Below are 10,224 nucleotides of genomic sequence, written 5' to 3' on the forward strand. Positions count from 1 at the left end.
AATGGGGCCATATGGGCCGTTCCTGGTTAAGCTGGAACACTTAAATCAAAATTGTGCAGAGTCTGTTTGCCATTAAATGAAGCCCTCCCATCTTGGTCTGAGGGGGTTAACTCTGCTTTTCCTGAATCCTATAATGGTCTCCCCTGAGGTCACTGACTTGCAAGGCACTGCTGATCCTTCTCGAGATCCACACACACCGGCCCTCTTGGCTTTCAGACCTACTAGTAGACTCAGTTCTCAGCAGGTCCCAAGCACGAGGTACGAAATGTGATCTCTGAGAAACTGTATTGCACTCCAAAACAACTGCATCCTTCCCCCAGTTCATACAGAAAGAAATCCAGGGAAATTGTGAAGAAGTGGATATCAAGATCTTGGGATGATGGTGGAAGAAACATCGAGTCCAATCAGGTAGAATATATTGATTTGGCTCACTCCACAGAGATTTTCTATTCAATGTCGCATCTCCATGGGGTACAAAGAGCTCTAGCAGTTTGTTTAATTGACTGGCTCTAACATGGACCAGAAGGTGGAGTACACAAAATGAAACCGAACTGTCTTGGCACACTGTCGAAGGAGGCATCAAAAGAACCATACTAAAGCAGCTCAGAGCGCTCCAAGTGAACAAAGAAACAATTTAACAAAATGAGGGAAACAGTACAAGAACAAAAGGAGAAGTTCAACAAAGACAGAAAATGTTGAAGGAAAAAAACATACAAAGGAGCAGAAAAGAAATCTTGGAGCTAAAGAACGTAAAAACACAGATTGGGTGATAATGTGACCTTCATTGCATACGTGGGTCTCTTCTGGATAAGATGGATCGATGTGCTTTTGGCCAGTGGATGCCCAAAGACGCAAAAAATTGTCCCTACTCTGCCGTGTGGTAGGCGCCTGACTTACTCAACATTGCTACGTGCTGAATCTGCTCTCAGGGTCCCCACAGTCCTGCAGAAGAAGCCCTTTGGACACCAATGCCTTTGTCCTGGCCCTGGCACCTAGCACTTCTCTTTCTCTTTGGAAGGAAAGTGCAGCTTTCCCAGTTTCCGTTTAGCAAATCACTTTCCTGGATGGCTGTGTTGTGTCAAGCCAAGAAGGGCCTGTCCCACCAATTAAAGGATTTATACTCAGTCCCAGGCTGCACTGAAAAGGCCTCCCTGGCAGAGGCCAGCCTGCTGTGTGTCTGTGTAACACTTGTAGTCATTAGAAATGAGGAGAGTAACTCAGAAGTGCCAGGTAATTCTTCTGGGTCTCATTTCTACATGCTGTTTCCAGGGGATAATGTTCACAATGGCAGGTGGTAACCCTGGAGCTCCCAATTGTGGGGTAGGTACTTGGCGTGAACTCAGAGCAGTGTCTCCTTTTCACCCAGGTTAGCATTTCAGTGTTTTAATTGGCAGTACTGTGTCCGTGGATGCCAAAGGTCATCAGTTTGGAGACACTTCCTACCTCCTCCCCTCTCATTTCTCATCTTTCAAAGCTCCTAACAGGAAATGTTTATGCTCCCATGATATAACCAAAGTACAAGACTATGCCCAAAGACCACAGCCATCCCCGGGGGCTGCAAGCCTTATGGGCTCAATTCCAGCTACCAGTTTGGGACCAGTCAGCAGCAACACAACTGGGTATGTACACTGGGGTATGTCTGAGATCACGAACTTCAGAACCACATAGCTGCAGATGCTGTCGTGGCTGGGAAGGGAGAATGCGGATGTGTTCCATTGGCCAGGTGTACAGACCCTTATCCTGACAAACAAGAACTCATCCCTGATCCATCAGGTCCAGCCAGGGAGAAGCAGCCACCTGACATTCAGGCTGGGGGCCTCCAGGGAGTCTGTGCTTTCAAAAGCATTATATAAAGAAGCACAAGGAATCTAGAACCCCTCGTTCATAGGTAACATAGGTGTTTATGGAACGAAGGCCCAGCAGCAGCCTTAAAAGCTGCATCACAAACCTTTTCCCTGGATAAGAAATGAGCAGGAAGGGGAAGTCAGAGGTCATAGACGAGGATCCCAGGAGGATTCGCATCTAGGTAAAGAGCGAACATGAGGTGGGAAGCCCCATGAAGACCGGCAGGACCCCCAAGCAGGGCCACTACTTTCCCGTCAGCGCCATCTGGTTCCCTGGCCCTGTGGCATTATCTGGCTTCTGTGCTTCTGTAAATCAGCTTACTTCTAGGAGAACGGAACTGGCCCCTAAGAGTCTCTTGGTTCCCAAAGCTCACTCCTGACTGGTCCATCTGTTACACCTACTCTGCATATGATGTTGCAAGATCTTGACCAGTAACCTATAAAAGCCTGTGTAAACCTACAAACGGGGTCCAGAACTTTGGAGTGTTAACTCCTCTGGGCCCGCCCGCATAATAAACCTGAGTTCTCCAACCCTCTGAGTGTCGCTTGGTCTCTCGCCAGCATCCAGGCTGCGGTAACACCCTGCTCTAACGCTTTGGTGTAACAAACATAGAGCCCCTAGCGGACTGAGGAGGGAAAGTCCTGCTTTCCCTAGTTTCCCCATTTGCAAATCACCTTCCTCTGGCCTCGTCCTTTCCACAGGCACAGTTTATCCCTGTCGTACTTCCCTACGTAGTGCTAATGCAGTACCAGAGATTGAACTACAAAACTCCAAATCCCTAATACTTGCTCCAAAGAAACCTCAACAAGAAGCAGAAAATGTTCCCTCTTCCTGCAAAGTATAGAAAAGTAACCACTGCTCTGGGTCAGGAATTGGTCCTGGCAGCACAAAGTCGTTTCAAAGACTCCCACATGTCAGTGGTTGCTGCTGTGCCTGCGAAAGGACTTCAGCCTCTGAGTCCTGGGAGTTCTGAGGAGCTGTCTCTGCTCCTGGTCCAGGTTCATGATACTGAAATGAAACACCTTTGGGAGAAGGGGAATTGAGATTATTCTTTTGTAGCCAGGAAGGGGGGACTGGCTCGTCTCTCTTATCCCGCATACAATAAGCTGATGACCCTGTAAGATTTCTTAATTCGAGGAGCAATGTCAGAGTCTGATGATCACTTAAATTAGCATAGGAAAAAAATTTTTTTTTACACCCACAATTCTCAGGCTATTAAAGAAATAGGGCTTTAATAATATTCAAATCACGCATTTACTGTTTACAACAATTAAATATTGCTCCTCCAAAACAGGGAACTAGAACTTGGGAGAGAGATGTCAGGGAGATGGAAACAGAGCACCTGAGTGCCACAGCTGTGTCCCTGCTGCAAAGGAAGAGGTCACACTCGCTGGACACACATTCATCTGTGAGCCTGATGATGGGACTCCTTCAGCCAAATAGAACAGGGGCTCCACCTAGCAGGGCAGGATGTCACTACAGGACAGAGTGAGCCTACCAGGAGCCACACTTCAGGAGTCCCTCCCATTCTTTGCCCACTGGCTGGAGTCCCGGTGCCCCAGCAGTTGCCAGGCAACAAGGTCTGAGGCAGATCTGGGACCCTTGGTTGCAGGCTCTCCTGACTGGCCAACAGAGAAAGTCCACCGCTACCTTCTCCCACCTGTGCCTGGCCTCACTTCTCATTCTCACTAAGCATCTCCATGTCCCAGAAACAGACATCAAATTTCTCCTCAAGCCTTAGGTTGTAATTTTCTGTGGCCACCCGGAGCAGCATGATTTCTGTCACTAATCTGTTTTCCTAGAATGAGAGGGAAAAAGAAAACGCCAGCAGAGTCTGGGTGGGGAATGAGCTGGGGCCTTGTGGGCTGTGAGAAGCGGGGCTGGGGGCTGGTGCTGGGTTTTGCTACACATGAGAGCCCTCCTTCCCTCTAATTCCATCCAGGCCCTACTTGTTCTCAGAGATGGGAATAAACAGCCCCTCCTTTAGGAATTTTCCCTTGACGCCATCCCCCGACCCCCACATACCAAATGGAATGGTCCCCCTTCTCTGTTATCATACTCTCCAGTAAATGTCAGATGCAGGGATAAAGGCAAGAAGTGTTCTGTGAAAGGGGTGGCCTGCGATTTCCACTCCCCCAACCTCCCCCTGACGGGCGTACCACAGCTGCTCACCTGTATCCTTCTTCTGGCGGTTCATGTCATGCCCCTGTGAGGCAGACAGCCAAAGGCCATCAGAAAGAGCCCTCTATCATACTAGCCTCCCGTGACCACCCACCAGGTTTACAGAAGGGCCAAGCACGCGCAGAGGACAGGGTGTGGACCTAGGCCGCCAGTCTCTTGGCCCCAGAGAGGGGAGAACAGGTGGAGCTCAAGGGTCTTGTAGCACCACCCTATCTGATGACGCCAAGAGAGGCAGGAAAGCGCTGCCAGATCACTTCTGTGTAGTTGAACTTGGAGCGGCCCCTCTTCACTCTTACCCAGTTTAGACAAAATTTCATGCAGCTTTGCAGGCAGGTAGCTCTGCTGCTCCACCAGCCTAGGGGCCTGTCTTATGTGGAGTCTCCTTTCACTCAGCCCTCCAATGCTCATGCTGTCCCAACTCACAAGGGTGGCTATGAGGCCCTTATCCCTCCATTTCCCAGATGAGGAGACAGAGGCCCAAGGAGAGGCAGTGAGTTTCTCAGGGGCCCACAAAGGGCAGGTCACACTCTCCTCTTAGCCAGAGGCCCCATCTCAGCTTCCTTCACCCCATCCCGGCCCACCACTGGTGAGAGTCTTGTCTTCTGTGCTCTCACGTTGTGTCCAGGCCCCTATCTGGGCAGAGCTATGGATGAAGGGGAGGGGGTATCTTGGAGGCCTGGCTGAGTTGCCTGCTTACCCCAGCCCCACTGGAATCTCTGCCATGCCAAAGCCTTCACCTCCCCCAAGAAACGGCTCCAGACATTCCCCTGCACAGCAGTCTTTTTCTGCCCGGGAATGTGAGCCTTGAGGTGCCACCTCTTTCTTACAGGATAGGGGATGACAACACACTTTGTTCCCTGTTTCATACGAAGCTTCTGAGGCCCATCAGGGATGATCTACTAAGAATGGATCAGTTCCTCCAGGCACTTTTCATAAGCCACCTGGGCCATGTGTCACGACTTCTGCCTAGCACCCAGGTGAGAACCCTGACTGTGGCTGATGAGCAAGGACTGTACGAGGGCACAGTGCAGAGTCACATAATGCACACACATCTGTCTCTGGTCCAGCCATTTGGACTCAAGGCTGGGCAGCCCATTTGTATATCTGTTCCAAGCGACCCCCTGCAGTGTCCATCCTTGGGACAAGAAGGGTGCCCTACCCTTAGGGGTGTGATGAAGACAGAAGAGCAGCAGGGGCTTGGGTTCCTCAGGACAGACTGGTTTACGAGGCAGATTTACGAAAGAAAGTGATCCCCACCCACCCCATCCATCCAGCAGCCTGTTGAGAAGCCATACGCCAGCAGGGCGAACCGGCATGGAAGCCAGAGACTCTTAACTTTGCTGTCTCAGCATGTGCCTGATTTCATCACCAGGGCCTCCTGTCTTTCTAAACACCCCCAAACTGCCTGTGCACAGAAACAGATCCCTCTTCCTGTTAATCCAGAGCAGACTGGAATTTCTCAGAGAAACTTAAACACCACATCCTAGCCAGTTCCCTTTCCTCTCTCACCCCTGGCTCTTTCCAGACCTCAGGCCTCCACTCAACCTTAATAAACAAACACCTGTTTTTCAGCAGCTCTTCCTGAGTGGAGGGGAAACAGCGGAGAAGTTTAAGAAATCTGTGTGGGGTTAAAGTGCAAATCCCTCTGGTTTGAGAACCGGCAACATTCACACCGCCTGGATGAGGGATTTTGCTGGCTTTCTCTGAGCGCTAAGGCTCTGTAGGACTGGGGAGGGAGCCCTGAGGTTGGTCACCTGGGGTATCCATTTCCATTTATATTGAATATCTGTTCTAACCAGTTTGAGTTTTAACTGGGCATGGAGTCCTGTTGCTATAAAGGAAACACTTGAATTTTCCATTTTGGCTCAACCCAGTATGTGACATTTAAGGAAACTTATTCCTAAAGCAGTAGGAATGGTGGCCTGTTTCCCAAGGAGGCTTAGAGCCTCAGTCCACAAGCCCAGCCCCTGTCTGTTAAGTTCGATGCCTCCTAGGAGGTCCCAGGTGACTGAGGGGACAATGGCAGACATATGGGAGATCCCACAGTGACCTCCTATGGAGAAAAATTTCCCCATGTCTCCTTCAGAGGGTTAGTCGAAGCACTCTGCAGAACAGAGAGGCTGGTGTGCGGCATGGGGAAGTTCCTGAGAAACTGGCACCCCTGGGGAAGGGAAGAGGCTCAGCTGAGAAGTGAGAAGCTGTTGCTCTGCTTTCTCTGGCTTCAGTCTTCCTCATTGCTCTCTTCTGTTCTGGATGAGACATTCCAGGGAGCCCATAGAGGGCATAGGAGAGACAATAATTAAGACAAGGGGGTTTAAAAAAATCCACAGGGAGGAGAATTTTAGCTCAACCCAGGGAACGAGACACATAGGAGGTAAGCATCCAACTCATTGTCACTGTCACATGTTAAGTCAAGGTCAGCGTGGCCCTGGCAGGAAGGGCCTAGGGGCTGTGAAGGGGCTTGGACCAAGACTTCAATACTGAAACCTGATAAAGAAGAAGTAGTTCCCAAGGTTCTAGAGAGACTGCACTGGACCTCCCATAGCATACCCTGGCTACCTTGTTCCGATGTTTCACCACCCTGGCCTTCTCCTGGGCGACCATGCTGGGTCCCTGAAGCAGGTGGAGATGACACTGTTGAACTGGGTGATAGCGACATGTACGGTTGGTGCCATGTGCTCATTGCCAGGCTTGTTCCTCTGGGATCAGATGGAGCCCAGGCACCTTCTTAAACACTCTGGGGGAAGGGGAGTGTCACCCAGATCTGCCACACTCCATCTTTGCATCCCACAATGGAACAACCAATCAAAATGGGAGCTCAGGAAGCTGAGGATGTGGCCTGAGCCTTGTAGGAGTCCCTGAGTTTTATTCTCTGTCCACTGAGGGCACCAGGACAATACTGACCATGGGAATCAGTATCCACAGGGCCCAATACTGATGGGTAAAAGCAAGGGACATTTTCACCCAGCCTGTCCTCACTAACTCCAATCTCCAGAAGGCAGCACAATTCTGCTCAATCCAAGGGGGTGTTTTCCACCCATCCTCATCAGCCCACGAGTCTGACTCCCCTTCAGATGGACCTTCCCCTGTGGCAGCTACAGTCACTGGCTCTGTCTGTTCGTCTCCCTTATGGTTAAGCACCCTTCAGATGTGTAACAAGTGAAGACTATGAAGCCTCCCGAGCATACGGGTGATCCATGCACCTGGCTGCACACGGTGAGCTCCTCTCCCCCAAAACACAGGTCAGGCCCCACTTAAGTTCTTATTTGTCCTGCCTCATTGAATCTGCACAGCCTCTCTGTGCAGGAAGTCCTGTTACTGTCCATCTCTACTGACCTCAGGTACACAGTGCAAGTTTGGGGTTTAAGAAAGCTGCCCAGGTTATATGGTTGATAAGAGGCAGGCCTGGGACTGGAACCCTGATCACAGGGGTCCAGATCATGGGGCAGCTTATTGCAGAGGGAAGCCCTGCCCCAGCCTCCCCATAAGAGCCAGCCTACTCACATCTATCAGAGTCACCTGGTCTGCCACTAGCCTTAGAGGAAAGACCATGAATTCAAACTTCTCCTTAGTCATCCCATCCTTCCCGGTCCCATGCCAGAGGCTGCATGGTGCTGGGGCCAGAGCTGACTGTCTCTCTGTTTTGGAGCTGGAGATGAAAGATGCACTGGACCGGATGTTCTGAGTGATTCCAGCTCAGGACCGAGGACTCAGGCTGGAGCACATGTGGCTTGCTCCACCACTAGAGCAGCTGATGGAGGTGGCACTGCCTGCAGTACCAGACGTGCTGATAGAGACAGAGGTAGAGCTGTCTCTAGGTCCTGAGTTGGCCCTTCTTTTGGCTCTTCAGCTGGCAAAAGCCTTGGAGCTGGTGCTGAAGCAGGATAAAGGGAAACTTTCATCCACATAATTGACTTTCCCATTGCCTTCCCTTAAAAGAAAGATCCCACTGCCTTTAAAGGAATACACAGCCCATGAACCCCCCCCTCACATAGTCTTCCCTGCCTGCGGTTTCCCTTATCCTCTGGCCCTGCCGTAGTGGGCTCTAGAAGATCCATCTCAGCAGGGAAGAGGGGCATGGAACTTCAGGGCTCAGCCAGGCCAGAAGAGCTGCAGGTAAGCCAACTTTAGCTTGGAACAGCGACAGTACAGGGGCTTCCATGTACGCTGCAAGTACGAATACAGCCAGGTGCCAAGCTGGAAGAAAGAGCATGCAGGTGGTCTTGTGGGGAACAGTCAGACGCCTAACCTCTCATTCAATGCTGTGCTCCCACGGCACCCTTCTTTGGCTCCTGGACCCAGATGATGGCCCCAGCCCACTTCAAACCCCTCCGTGGCTATCCTTGCAGCAGAAAGCCTGGTCATAGACTACGTCTAACAGAGATCCTACGAGAGTTTGGTCTTCCTATTGACACGCTTCTCTCCAAGGTCATGGAGCCCACCACAGTCTCCATGCACATGAGCAGCAGGACTGAGTCTGAAACAGTTTTACGAGCATCAGGTTGTTTATCACACCTCCTATTCTGGTCCCCAGTTGTGGAGGTCAGAGGAGATGGGTGTGGAGAGGGCAGGCAGAGTGAGACATAAGTATGGAGGGGATGGGCGTCTCAGGGATGACTCAGTCTGGCCTCCCCTCTGCTTCCCACAGGTCTGGGACCCCATCCACAGCTCTTTGACTCATTCATTCCTGCAGTGGATGTTCTGATAAGAATTAATAGATAGGTGAGATTCAGGGTCCTGCCAGTCCCTCCCCAGCCACAGCCCCATGCTCTCCGCCTCCATTCTGAGGAGACATGAAGCTAACCTGGCAAACCCAAGGACGGACCACTCGTGTTTTTAGTTGATCCCGTGGCCCATCATTGTTGTTGAATGTGGGAAGATGAATCCACATCTGGAGGAAACTATGAGCATACTACATTTAATGTACTGTGTACACTGAGAACCCTGACGTAGATCTTTATAAAATTGGCCAAGTGGTCATCGGTGAAGACCCAAAGATACCCTGGGAGTTTCAGTTGTTGCAATTATGATTGTCATCTGAAAGCTGAATGAAAAATTTAAATATGAATATTTTAAAAGCAAATTAGCATTTCCTCATACAATACAGTAAAGGAAATGATCTTACAAAAATTAAACTAAAAGAAAATTTGAAACTACGGAAAACTCATTAAAAATTCCGGTTTAACTTCAAAGTTAAAATTCATCTAGTGCTAGAACTATAGCTGTTGGCAGATTTAATCTTTTTCCTGTTCCTTTTCTTTTCTTTTCTTTTTGGCCCTTTCCAATGTTATCTTTTTTGAAATTTTTTTCTTTCACATTACCCTGTATTATCTCCCAACAATTCTCATTTAAGGTTCCCCCCTCTTATCATTCCCTTCCCTACCTTTATTCTCACATTGTCTCTAAAGAGCTATTTTAACAACTCATTTACTTTTAAGATGAGAATGAGAAATTCAGACTCTTTCTGAGGCCTTAGGTGTGCTCATCTCTTTAAATCTTTGCTTTTCCACTCCAGCTTCAGGCATTATTGAGACGTAATATTTTCTTTCTCTACCTTCAAATACTCGACTTTCATTTTCAGCAGATTCAGATCTGCCCAGGCCGTCAGACGACTGAAAACAAGTGTTACATCATCAGCGGACTCATGTCTTGGAGGTGACCATGGGCATTGCTGCTCGGACCTGTAAAAACTACAAACTCTCAGCACAAATGACTCTGTGCATTTGTAACAGAGGAGAACAGATGTGACTCTATATTGGATCTCTTCTTTTGGTTTTAACCACTGTGCCCTTTTTTCCGGCTTATTCTTGCTAGCTCTGCACCTTTAGTAAATGAATGTTGCCTTTAGCCTGGCTGGTAAACAAGAGAGCCTGTTCTCAAGGCTCTGACTTTGAAGGATATTAACACTTCTGCACTTATATAAAGAAAACAAGCTGCAGAACAGAGGGTAGCCTTTGTTTTGTTGGAGGTTTTGCGGAAGCACCATGACTTGGCCCACGTGGACAGTTGCAGGAACAATTTCTACAGCAAGAAGATTGCAACAACCAACCACACCCCCTCCCTTTTTTTGTATAAAAGGAGCCTGTGTTCTGACTTGGAGAGGATGGTTCTTCAAGACATTAGTCGGCCATCCTCTCATTCTGTTTGCTTTCCGAATAAAGTCATTATTCCTTGCCCCAACACTTCATCTCCCGATTT

The 10,224-nt window shown here is 49.4% G+C and overlaps 1 protein-coding gene across 1 annotated transcript in view; it reads right to left on the reverse strand.

Moving 5' to 3' along the window:
- LOC105080439 (zinc finger protein 658) overlaps positions 1-10,224 on the reverse strand; it is a 120,793-nt gene that overhangs the window by 92,818 nt on the left and 17,751 nt on the right. The gene's annotated exons all lie outside the window — the stretch shown is intronic.

The sequence above is a fragment of the Camelus bactrianus genome, chromosome 4 (genome assembly GCF_048773025.1).
Source record: "Camelus bactrianus isolate YW-2024 breed Bactrian camel chromosome 4, ASM4877302v1, whole genome shotgun sequence".
Lineage (NCBI taxonomy): Eukaryota > Metazoa > Chordata > Mammalia > Artiodactyla > Camelidae > Camelus > Camelus bactrianus.